We start from the raw sequence: 12,385 nt of genomic DNA, 5'->3' as shown, positions 1-12,385 counted from the left end.
CTATGCCCAGTGTTGTGCTAGTTACTAAGAAATAGTAACTATTTACAGTTACTAGTTACTTCATTCAAAAAGTAACTCAGTTACTTTGTTGATTACTTACACCAAAAAGTAATGCGTTACTGTTAAAAGTTACTTTTTAGTTACTTTTTTGAAAGAACGTTCTTTAAGGGCTCAACACAACAGCTTTTATATTATTCAGCTTGTTTTGTTATTAATTTAGAAATCCTTGTGATATATTCAGTTTGTGCTGGTCTGACTTAAATAAAATAGTGTTTAAAAAATTACTTCGTGTTTAAGTCAGTTTTGTGTTTGTATAGGGGCATTAAAGGGCATTAATGGGAACATTAAAAATGTTCCTTTCACAGCTTATGGCACAGGTATGAAAACTATCAACAATGTACAATATAAAACTGGGTTAGCTTCTAGCTTCGTCAAGGCATGTAGTTTCTGGAGGTGCTTCGACAGATTGGAGTTGCTGCTATCGCAGTAGATACAACCGTCGAACCAGAAAGACACAGCTTACATTTGACTAAAAGGTTTTTGTATTTATGCTCAACTAAAGTGAAATAATGAGCATATTTCCACTTTGAGAAACTCGTCTTGCTCTCGCCTCGACTCGCCATTACTGCCGCACAGACTTGAAGAAACGGAGATACGCCCACAGTGCATCTTCTTCGTGTTTACAGTGGTTTATCCACCAATCCTACAATGCGTCACTGCTGTAAACAGGTTAGACTGTGGGCTACACTTCAGCCGAAATTAATTCATTTAAAAAAGAACGGGTAACGCACCATACGGTAACGGTAACAGAGTTAATTTATTTAAAAAGTAACATGGGTTACAGTATTAGTTACTGCCCAACACCGCTTATGCCTCGTTATTACATGTTGCTCCTTTTTTGCTGTACTGCTTAATATTGTAGGAATTGTAGAATTTCATTGTACAAACTGCCACTGACATCTGTTCATATGATAAATGAAAACTTGCTATGCATAACATTTGCTCTATTTTGAATCTACGCATTGTTGATAGTCTTTGTTCGCCACATGACCACATACTCGATTGTTGGATATTGTTTGTATGCATCCGTTATTCCATCTAAAAGATGAGCTGACCATGTCATTCTGTCTCTGTCATAGATAGAAGCTATTTTTTTCTGCACGTTCCTGATGATCTGCGGAACAGTTTGGAAGCATACTCAAAGCTCGTGTTGATATTTTGGCAAGAGAACAAAGTAGACATGCTTGGCTGAGTCCGCCTACTGTATAGGGAAACAACTAAGAGGTTATAAATAAACCTCAAGCTGGGCAACACACTGAAATGAAGCAATATCACGGTTCACCTTTGCTGTTAGCTTACAGAAAAGAAGCTGCCACTGTTTCTCATATTTTACTAGTGGGTCAAAAATCAACACTGTCAAAAAAAAACCCCAAAAAAAACCCTTCCACTGTTTGCCTCTTTTTGCTGTTTCTCACTCTCTGGAGAGCAGGGTGATGTCACGAAAAAGCAATAATCCTTGCACTTCCCCTGTCTCCATATCAAGCTCCAGGAGCATTTCCTGTCAGTCACAACACCTGCATGTATTTTCCATCCTAGCAGATTCACTAATAGACCCAGAGCTACTCTGCCAAAATAATAAAAAGGAAATGTCAGACCCATCCAATATTCTTGCACGCAAAAAAAAAAGCCTTTCAGACCACATCGATAAGTCGGTGTCGTGTAGAGAGAGTGTTAACGTGCCAAGCGATCCCTGGGAGCGACGCTACATACTATTGAGTGACTGGAGATCAATAATGAGTAGAACATTGGGCCAAAACGCTCTCGATAATCTCTGCACACACAATGTTAGAATTTTTTTGGAACAAAAACTCTTGCTGGTGCAACTCTGGGTAGTCAGACTCTGAATAGTGCTATGCCATTACCAAGGCAACAGTGTTTGGAGTTGTTACGGCAGTAGGGTGTTGGGGGTGGGGGCGGTGGGCATTGGAGAGAGGCACAGCTACTGATGAGTAATTACTAAGAATGAGTGCTTCAGATGGTCTAATGCAATTGGATGCGCCAAATAGAAAGGGAGGTGCTGCTTGTGCTGGTGGAGAGGTCAGCTTGATAATTGGCACACATGCATTACACTAATATTTCCCTTATGAATAGAATTTGTTTCACAAGCCATATTTAAAAGGGCTATAAATAAGGAGGCAGGACAAGGGCACAGGAAGCAGGAATGCCATAAACCTCCGACTTCCTGAAAGTGTACAAATAATTACATTTGTATATTTAGAAATACAAATATAAAATACACATCTAATACATATTGTATATAAAATTCAGCATTTAATTTTTCTGAAAGAGATTAATTTCCAATTATACCATGATTGCATTCCAGGTTTAAACAAATGTCATGTCTTGGTTTTTAATGATGAAATTTATGACACATACTTGAGTATCCAGACTTTGGAAACTTGGAGTGGAGCTTCGTAAATGGCAAGCTGGTTTTTTGTCTCATCAGCATGAGAAAAGAAGAGAAGAGAAGAAGAGAAGAGAAGAGAAGAGAAGAGAAGAGAAGAGAAGAGAAGAGAAGAGAAGGGAAAAAACGAGGCCAAAAGACTGTATATTGCTGCTGTAACATAATTGATAACAGGAAGTGGTCTCATGTGGAAAACCTGATTGTAGCTGTTATAATGTGCTGAAGCTCCTTTATTAAATGCTAAAGAAATGTCTCCCTTCAAACTATCATCACATATTACATAATTTTATTGCCTTCTAACTTTATTTTTACTTTATTGGCTCAGATTAGATTCAATTACTAGTGTCTGTCGTAACATTCTCAGTGAAATTTATAACTGCACTTTTGCACACTACATGAACATAAGAATCAGGACACCTGCCTTTTCTAGTCATATGTGTTTCCTCCCAAACTGATACCATCTAGTTGGGGGCACACGATTGTTGTCTAAGACGTCTTTGAATGCGGTAGCAGGAAATTTTCCTTTTACTTGAACTAGGAGACCCAAAATACTGATGTGCACAAATCGAGCCCCTTAAAGATACATGGGTTGGAGGAAAGATCTTGAATCGCCTGCTATAGAGCTCTAAACCCTACTGAACAACATATTTTGGATGAATTGGAACGCAGATGGCATCCCAGGCCTTCTCACCTGACCCTTTATTAATGCCTTTTGGCTGAATGAACCCAAATCACAACAAGCATACTCCAAAATCTGGTGTTGATATTTTGGCAAGAGAACAAAGTAGACATGCTTGGCTGAGTCCGCCTACTGTATAGGGAAACAACTAAGAGGTTATAAATAAACCTCAAGCTGGGCAACACACTGAAATGAAGCAATATCACGGTTCACCTTTGCTGTTAGCTTACAGAAAAGAAGCTGCCACTGTTTCTCATATTTTACTAGTGGGTCAAAAATCAACACTGTCAAAAAAAAACCCCAAAAAAAACCCTTCCACTGTTTGCCTCTTTTTGCTGTTTCTCACTCTCTGGAGAGCAGGGTGATGTCACGAAAAAGCAATAATCCTTGCACTTCCCCTGTCTCCATATCAAGCTCCAGGAGCATTTCCTGTCAGTCACAACACCTGCATGTATTTTCCATCCTAGCAGATTCACTAATAGACCCAGAGCTACTCTGCCAAAATAATAAAAAGGAAATGTCAGACCCATCCAATATTCTTGCACGCAAAAAAAAAAGCCTTTCAGACCACATCGATAAGTCGGTGTCGTGTAGAGAGTGTTAACGTGCCAAGCGATCCCTGGGAGCGACGCTACATACTATTGAGTGACTGGAGATCAATAATGAGTAGAACATTGGGCCAAAACGCTCTCGATAATCTCTGCACACACAATGTTAGAATTTTTTTGGAACAAAAACTCTTGCTGGTGCAACTCTGGGTAGTCAGACTCTGAATAGTGCTATGCCATTACCAAGGCAACAGTGTTTGGAGTTGTTACGGCAGTAGGGTGTTGGGGGTGGGGGCGGTGGGCATTGGAGAGAGGCACAGCTACTGATGAGTAATTACTAAGAATGAGTGCTTCAGATGGTCTAATGCAATTGGATGCGCCAAATAGAAAGGGAGGTGCTGCTTGTGCTGGTGGAGAGGTCAGCTTGATAATTGGCACACATGCATTACACTAATATTTCCCTTATGAATAGAATTTGTTTCACAAGCCATATTTAAAAGGGCTATAAATAAGGAGGCAGGACAAGGGCACAGGAAGCAGGAATGCCATAAACCTCCGACTTCCTGAAAGTGTACAAATAATTACATTTGTATATTTAGAAATACAAATATAAAATACACATCTAATACATATTGTATATAAAATTCAGCATTTAATTTTTCTGAAAGAGATTAATTTCCAATTATACCATGATTGCATTCCAGGTTTAAACAAATGTCATGTCTTGGTTTTTAATGATGAAATTTATGACACATACTTGAGTATCCAGACTTTGGAAACTTGGAGTGGAGCTTCGTAAATGGCAAGCTGGTTTTTGTCTCATCAGCATGAGAAAAGAAGAGAAGAGAGAAGAGAAGAAGAGAAGAGAAGAGAAGAGAAGAGAAGAGAAGAGAGAGAAGAGAAGAGAAGGGAAAAACGAGGCCAAAAGACTGTATATTGCTGCTGTAACATAATTGATAACAGGAAGTGGTCTCATGTGGAAAACCTGATTGTAGCTGTTATAATGTGCTGAAGCTCCTTTATTAAATGCTAAAGAAATGTCTCCCTTCAAACTATCATCACATATTACATAATTTTATTGCCTTCTAACTTTATTTTTACTTTATTGGCTCAGATTAGATTCAATTACTAGTGTCTGTCGTAACATTCTCAGTGAAATTTATAACTGCACTTTTGCACACTACATGAACATAAGAATCAGGACACCTGCCTTTTCTAGTCATATGTGTTTCCTCCCAAACTGATACCATCTAGTTGGGGGCACACGATTGTTGTCTAAGACGTCTTTGAATGCGGTAGCAGGAAATTTTCCTTTTACTTGAACTAGGAGACCCAAAATACTGATGTGCACAAATCGAGCCCCTTAAAGATACATGGGTTGGAGGGAAAGATCTTGAATCGCCTGCTATAGAGCTCTAAACCCTACTGAACAACATATTTTGGATGAATTGGAACGCAGATGGCATCCCAGGCCTTCTCACCTGACCCTTTATTAATGCCTTTTGGCTGAATGAACCCAAATCACAACAAGCATACTCCAAAATCTGGTGGAACATCTTCCCAGAAGAGTGAAGGTTGTTATAGAGCGAATGGGGAGTAAATCCCCATGGGATAAATGGGAGGTTCCAAAAAGGGGGGGTGGCAAGATGGCAAACTTTTAGGCTAGAGAAAAAAAAAGCCAATAAATTCCAATTGTGTCTTGACAGCTCCATTCCAATAGCCAAACGATTGGGCTTTGGATAGGATGGTTGTGATTTAAAATCTCGGCCACACCAAGCTGGCACTCCTGGGCCCCTTAACACTGTAACTGCTCAGTTGTATGAATTTACATTTACATTTACAGCATTTAGCAGACGCCCTTATCCAGAGCGACGTACAAAAGTGCTGTAAATCTCTAGTAATGAATAAATCTACACTGGTACGCAAGATAACAAACTTAATATAAATATAACTCGAATTCTACAAACTTGGAAAGTGCTAAATTAGGTATTTCACTAATTTGACAAATGTAAGTCTCTCTGGATTTTGCCAAATGCCATAAATCTAATCTAAAATCTGAATCAAAAAGCACATATTAGACTTATGCTTATGCTTAGACTTACAGGTGTACATAGAGGGTATAAATTCTATAATAAACCAACCAGAATAAGAAATAAAAAAATAACTTACTAACCAACTGAAGAAGACATATTATTTGGGTATCTATCATTTGAGTGTGATCCCACAGCTGCTTGAGTTTCCACTAATTAGACCCTGTTACTGTACATATAAAAGATATTCACTATAATTGATGTCCAAACAGGCAAAAAAAAAAAAAAGAAAAGAAAATGCAAACATATCAAGGCCTCATCTTGTGAACTTAATTTGTGGAGCAGCAGTCAGAATGATTGGCTCCAATCCCACCCAGTCACCATAACCAACCCTGCTGCTCATTAGCCATATTTAATTACAGCAAAAGGGTAGCAGGTGTTTCCTCTGCATGTCTTTTTCCTCCTTGCCTGCATCCGAGGAGAGAATGCGCAAGCAGTAAGAGTGAAATGGAGACGATGACTGCATCAAAAATGTCCGAGCTGAAAATCAGGCATAGCTGTAACCTTGAAAATGATCTTTTTTATCTAAACTTACAGTAGATACGATATGGCAGCCCAACCTTTAATTGAAATGCTGTGCAGCTCTGTAATAAATACACAAAATCTGACATGGAAAAAAAAAAAATATGGCAAACTTGTCACATTTGTAGTGAACATAAATGAACCTGGAGCTCTGTTGTAGCTATTTTGGTTATTTATAGATATTAGAGCAGTCAGGTGGGCTGGACCTGGACGATAACTCAAGCCAGAAATCTAGGACCCAGGATACACACATTATACATCTACACTGGACAAAAATATAAATAGAACCCCTTCAGAACCAATTTTCCCATTTGTTAAAAAAACAAATTCAGTATGGACAGTATGATCAGCACGACTCATGTAGACAGCTGTTTCTTACTATGGGGACAACAATAATCCACTCGAAAATACATTTTGTTACGCAATACAGTGCCCCAGATGCCTCATATTCGATTTAAGAAATTTGAATTTAAGAAATGAATGCCACTGCTAAAGCAAGAAACCTATTGAACACAATTCAACAAGTCTCCTTTCACTGTAGCCACAGCTGCATCTCCCACATACTGGAAGCTTCACTATTAACCTCATAAAACCTCTGTGGTTTTCATGCATTTTTGTGCATTTTGGTTTTACATGCATTACAGTTTTATTGTGTATATTTCTTGTGCAAATTCTACAGGAAAGAAAGTGCAAATGGTTCAGGAAAAACTTGAGTTTTCCTCACATTGTCCAGCTGATCTTGAAAAGTCCGTCTTGTAAATGTCCTTGTACTGTTGGTGCATCTGCAAACAAGTGAATCTATTATTTTTCATCTGTCAGCTATTGTGAAATAAAAAAACAGCTATCAAATACAGCTACATATGCGGTTTACAAGCTTTGACTAGTGTGCTCTCTGACCATCCAATCGAAGGATGTGGAAATACAGACGGCGCTTTATAGAGGGCCTGGGGGTGGCCCAGGAGGGCCTGCTCATTATAGCAGCGCACTTGAAAGAAAAACTATGGAATGAGGATAAAAGTCTATTGGAAATCATTTCAAACATATTCACGGACAAAAATAGATTAAAATGCAAGTTCGTGATTTTGATCGAGCTTAGACCAGCAGAAAAGGCTTTGTTGGCCCTGATGGCCGAGCACTGCTATAAGTTTATCTCTATTGAGTAAGCCTGAGGTGTTAAGGGAGGTGATGGAAAAAAACTACCTCAGGCTACATGAGGAAGAAACCTTGAAAGAAATCAGACTCTCAAAGTCGAAATCAATTGGGGAAGTGGTAACTCAGTGGTTAAGGCTCTGGGTTACTGATTGAAATGGCAGGAATTCAAGCCTCGTTATCACCAAACTACCACTTTTGGGGCCCTTGAGTAAGTCTCTTAACCCTCTGTGCTCCAGGGGCGCTGTCAAGTCAAGTCAAGTTTATTTATATTGCGCTTTTAACAACAGACATTGTCTCAAAGCAGCTTTACAGAAATCAACAGTCAAGGTGAATGGTGTGCATTTATCCCTGATAAGCAAGCAATGGCGACTGTGGCAAGGAAAAACTCCCTTAGATGTTATGAGGAAGAAACCTTGAGAGGAACCAGACTCAAAAGTGGAACCCATCCTCATTTGGGTGACATCAAGAGTTTGATCATAAATCTTTCAACAGCTGTAACATGGCTGATCCAGACAATTCATTATAGTCTCATCATGAAGTCTATTTTGTTTGAACTGTTCACTGATGGAGAGTTTTTTTTAGTCCCAAAACCACAAAAAATGTTTGTGTGTGACATATAAAATGTTATTAAATGGCCATCTTCAATGCTATGCCAGAGATTTTGGCAGCACCAGTCTCATAAGTGCAGCCCAGGACTGCCATATAAAGCTACATGACCTGCAGGATTTGTCTGAGACAGCTGATAAAACACCACAGAACAAATTCTTGCCCAGGAATTGTCTTAGGGAAAGTCATTTGACATCTGAATCAGGGCCCTGATCTTAACCTGGTTTGACGTCGCAAAGGACACGAGTGGGCAAAACCTTCACTCGCACACTTGTGAACAATCGTCTGTACAGATTTAAATCCTGATTTCAGCTGTACCAGGCAGATGGCAGGCAGCGTGTATGGTGCTGTGTGGGTGAGCATTGTGAAGCTGTGAACAGAGTGGACCATAGTGAAGGGGGGGTGGTTTCCGATATGAGCAAACAAGGCATTTCCAATGAACAACCCCAAGTGCCTTTCATGTGTTGTGACTTGAATGCATGGCAAATGGATTCCTGAGGCCCACTGCACCATTCTGCACCTTTTCAGAACAATACCGGGAGGCCCCATGGTATAGGGTTCTATACAGACTAACATTGGAATGTAATAGTCAGAATCAACAACATATAAATGTGCAGCAGCACTTAAATAGATGGCAATGTAAAAAAATCTTTACGAGGATCTGTGATGTCAAATTTGTATTTAAAGGCATCAGAGCAGAACTGTGCATAAATTACTTGGCTAGTCGTGTAATGCTGCTCAGACGGCTACATAAATACAAGCCATACTGTAACCATACTGTATATGTGAAGTACAATTCACTTGGGGCACTTGAGGATTTGGGGTGGGTTTTTTCCCCTCTCTACTCCAATGTTTCTTTGCCTCACACTTATCCATCTCGCCCATGTGCATCCAAGCGTTCCTGATGTTTTGGTCGAAATACGCTGCGGTAGAGTGACTTCGATATTGGTTATTGGAGCAGAAATGAGAAGAAAAGGGTTGAATGAATGTGGCAGAGCTGTGCAGTGACGGCAGGCAAAGACGGTGGGCTGGAGAGCCAAACGTGCTTGACCGGGGCGTCGTCCATGCCATATAAATCCCTCATGCTTTAAAAGTAGGGTTGCAAAATTCTAGGAATTTTTAAGACTGGAAACTTTCCATAGGAATTTATGGCACACTGAGTTACTGAGGCCACGCCCCCTACATGTACTGTGCATTCCTTTATAGCAGCGGTCTCCGAACCTTTTGGTGGCGCAGACCGGTTTAATGTCAGACAATATTTTAACGGACGGGCCTTTAAGGTTTGGCGGATAAATATAACAAAAAATTATACAACCATAAAAAAATTTTGAAATATAATAATACACGTGAATCCACTGTGTTGTATTTTGTTCATTTTACTCGCTTGGGGGTTTCAATTTAGTGCTAATGTATTATGTGTTAGCGGCCGGAGCAGCCCCTTTAAGAAGGTAGCGGATGGAGGTAAGACATGTGACAGAGGCATCATGACCTGCATCAAGAGTGAGTCATAGACAGAATCCGGTAATTTTCCAAAATAAAAAATAGTTCAGAATCAGATAATAAATAAAATAAAAATAATATGGTATGTATTCTTTATGTGCGGCCGGTACTAATTGACCCACGGACCACTGGGGACCAGTGCTTTATAGCACGAATCATTTCTTGTATTCTGCAAAAAAAATTCCATCTTAGCGAGTATTCACGTAAATGACATAAATATTACATACATTTATGTTTAAAACTTTCTTGTGCTGCATGTAAGCTATTGTTAAACAAAATTATATTTAAGTAAAAAATGTCACTTTTTAAATCTGTATTAATTTGCATGCACGTCAGCTTTTGACCAAATGTTTGTATATGATAAGAAATTTAGCGATTTCTAAAAACTATCAGTTCCCACAAATTTCTATAAATTCTAGGTTATGTTTCCAACTTGGAATATTTCCAAAATTCTTCTCCCCTTTGCAACCCTATTCAAAAGTAATTATTCCTCTCAGGCTAATAACAGCAATGTGAGTTAACAGTGAGCTAATGGACCTAAACCTAACCCTAGATTTCTGATTTCGACTTATCCTGATTTGACAAGTCTTCCTAAATAAAACTCAATACAGTACACTTTCATCAAGTGCATTATCATTCATGCAAAGAGCAGCTTTGAGGCATTAAGTAACATCATTGCCAGATCAAAAAGGTTATATCACAGCTAAGGGAAATTTTCAAGTGGTGGGACACAGCAAGTAATGCTAACTGCATGTACTAACAAGATCAGACTGAAGAGCACTTTCAACCCTCAGCCACAAAATGAGTTTAAAATGAACTTAGACAAGCATCGGCTGAGCTTTTTCATTATGAAAGGAAAGAGGAGAAAGGCTCCGGTAATGTGCTTACACTCACACACACAGACACATGCCATAAATTTAAAGCACCTGCCTAAAGTTGTATAGTTTCTCCTTGTGCCCCTAAACCATCAAGGACGATGTGGTATCTGGCACCAAGACGTTATCATCAGAATCCTTTAAATCCTATTAGGAGTGAGGTGGGACCTCCATGGATCGGATTGTTTGTCCGGACATCCTGCAGATTCTTGATCGGATTGAATTCTGGGGAACTTCGAGGCCCAGTCAACACACTGGTCTTTTCAACATGTTTCGGGATAATTTTTCTGGTGAAAAATACTATTGCAAAAAGGGTCAACCCACTTTGAGAACACTGACCTCTTTAACCATGTCAAAACAGTCTAGACCAGTCGGGCATTCAACAACATTAATTTGAGCTACAGGAACTCATCTTTTGGATCGGACCACATGGGACAGCCTTCACTCCCCACCGGTGATGGTGTCATGGGCATCCGAGACTCACTGATGCACGGCTGAGTCTCGGCTGCCCATGACACCGTCACCGGTTCACCACTGTTCCTTCCTTGGACCACTTTTGACAGATATTGAGCACTGCAGACCAGGAACAGCCCACAAGAGCTGCAGTTTTGGAGATGCTCTGACCCTGTCGTCTAGCCGCTACAATTCGGCCCTCGTCAAACTCACTCAAATCTTTACATTTGCCCATTTTTTCTGCTTCCAACACAACAACTTTGAGAACAAAATGTTAACTTGCTGCCGAATATATTGCACTCTCTAACAGGTGCCATGATAAAGGCATAATCATTGTTATTTACTCGTCGGTCATAATGTTATGCTTGGTCAGTGTATGTAAATGCTGTGGCATTGCAGGAAAGGGGAAACAGGCCATGATACAATGCCTTTAACCACCCTGTGCCATAAAGCTAATTGTCTTAAGGACTCACTTAGGTAACCACACTATGTTAGCGCTCTATTTCAAGTATTCGCATTAATGCTAGCTGTAGGTAAGACATTATTAGCTGATGCATGAACACCAGAGTAGGAATTACTAACCAGGAACAAGCACACCGACCAGCCAATGGGGGTGAAAAGCCCACAGCTCGCAACCTTGGTGTAAATGTGGTCAATCAAGTGTCCTTTTCCTCACGTGTTGCTAATGACACCCGTTTGTCGGTTTCTACTCTACAACATCAGAAGGATTCAGCCATTTTTAATCATTTCAAAACTGGTCTACCTTGGAACGCAATTTGTCATCTGCATATGATCCAAAATGCAGCTGTATTTGACCTGCCGAAGTTCTCCCACATCACCCAACTGCTGTGCTTCTGGTAGCTACACTGACACATCAGATTCAAAACACTGATGCTTGCAGATGAAGCCAAAAGCACCCTCTTACCTTAAAACTTTCATTACTCGGACTGCACCATGCTCCCTTAGAGCTTCTAGCACTGCTTGACTGGTCCCACCATCTCTCAGGGTAAGATAAAGGTATACATCAAGATTCTTCTGTTCTGGCACTTTTGCCATAGGTGGTGGAATGAACTTCCCCTAGATGTCTGAACAGATGAGACACTGGGTAACACCACCTACCTCTCTATGAACACTTAAAATAGTACCAAAGTACCAAGTCACTAAAACTAATCAACTAATAAATAGCATCATATATATAGCACACTTTTTTTTCTTTTTTAATCTTGTTATTCAAAATTAAGGAGCCATTTAGTTAATTCAATCCCCTTCATAGCATCTATGGGTTTAACATGAAAAAACACAACAAACAACTCAAACCTGGGGACTCATTAGACGAACTACTCGATTCTATTTCCTGTGTAATGCACTGCATAGTGTATATGGAAAGAATGAACGACTCAAACTGGAAGAGCTGAACAGTAAACTACTAAATTCTGTTTCCTGTACATAACCTATGGAGATTTTGTGATACTCTGCTCGTGCGAGTCTGGTAGGAA

Source organism: Silurus meridionalis, chromosome 18 (assembly GCF_014805685.1).
Source record: "Silurus meridionalis isolate SWU-2019-XX chromosome 18, ASM1480568v1, whole genome shotgun sequence".
Classification (NCBI taxonomy): Eukaryota; Metazoa; Chordata; class Actinopteri; order Siluriformes; family Siluridae; genus Silurus; species Silurus meridionalis.
The sequence above is the reverse complement of the archived record's forward strand: the minus strand, read 5'-3'. Positions refer to the sequence as shown.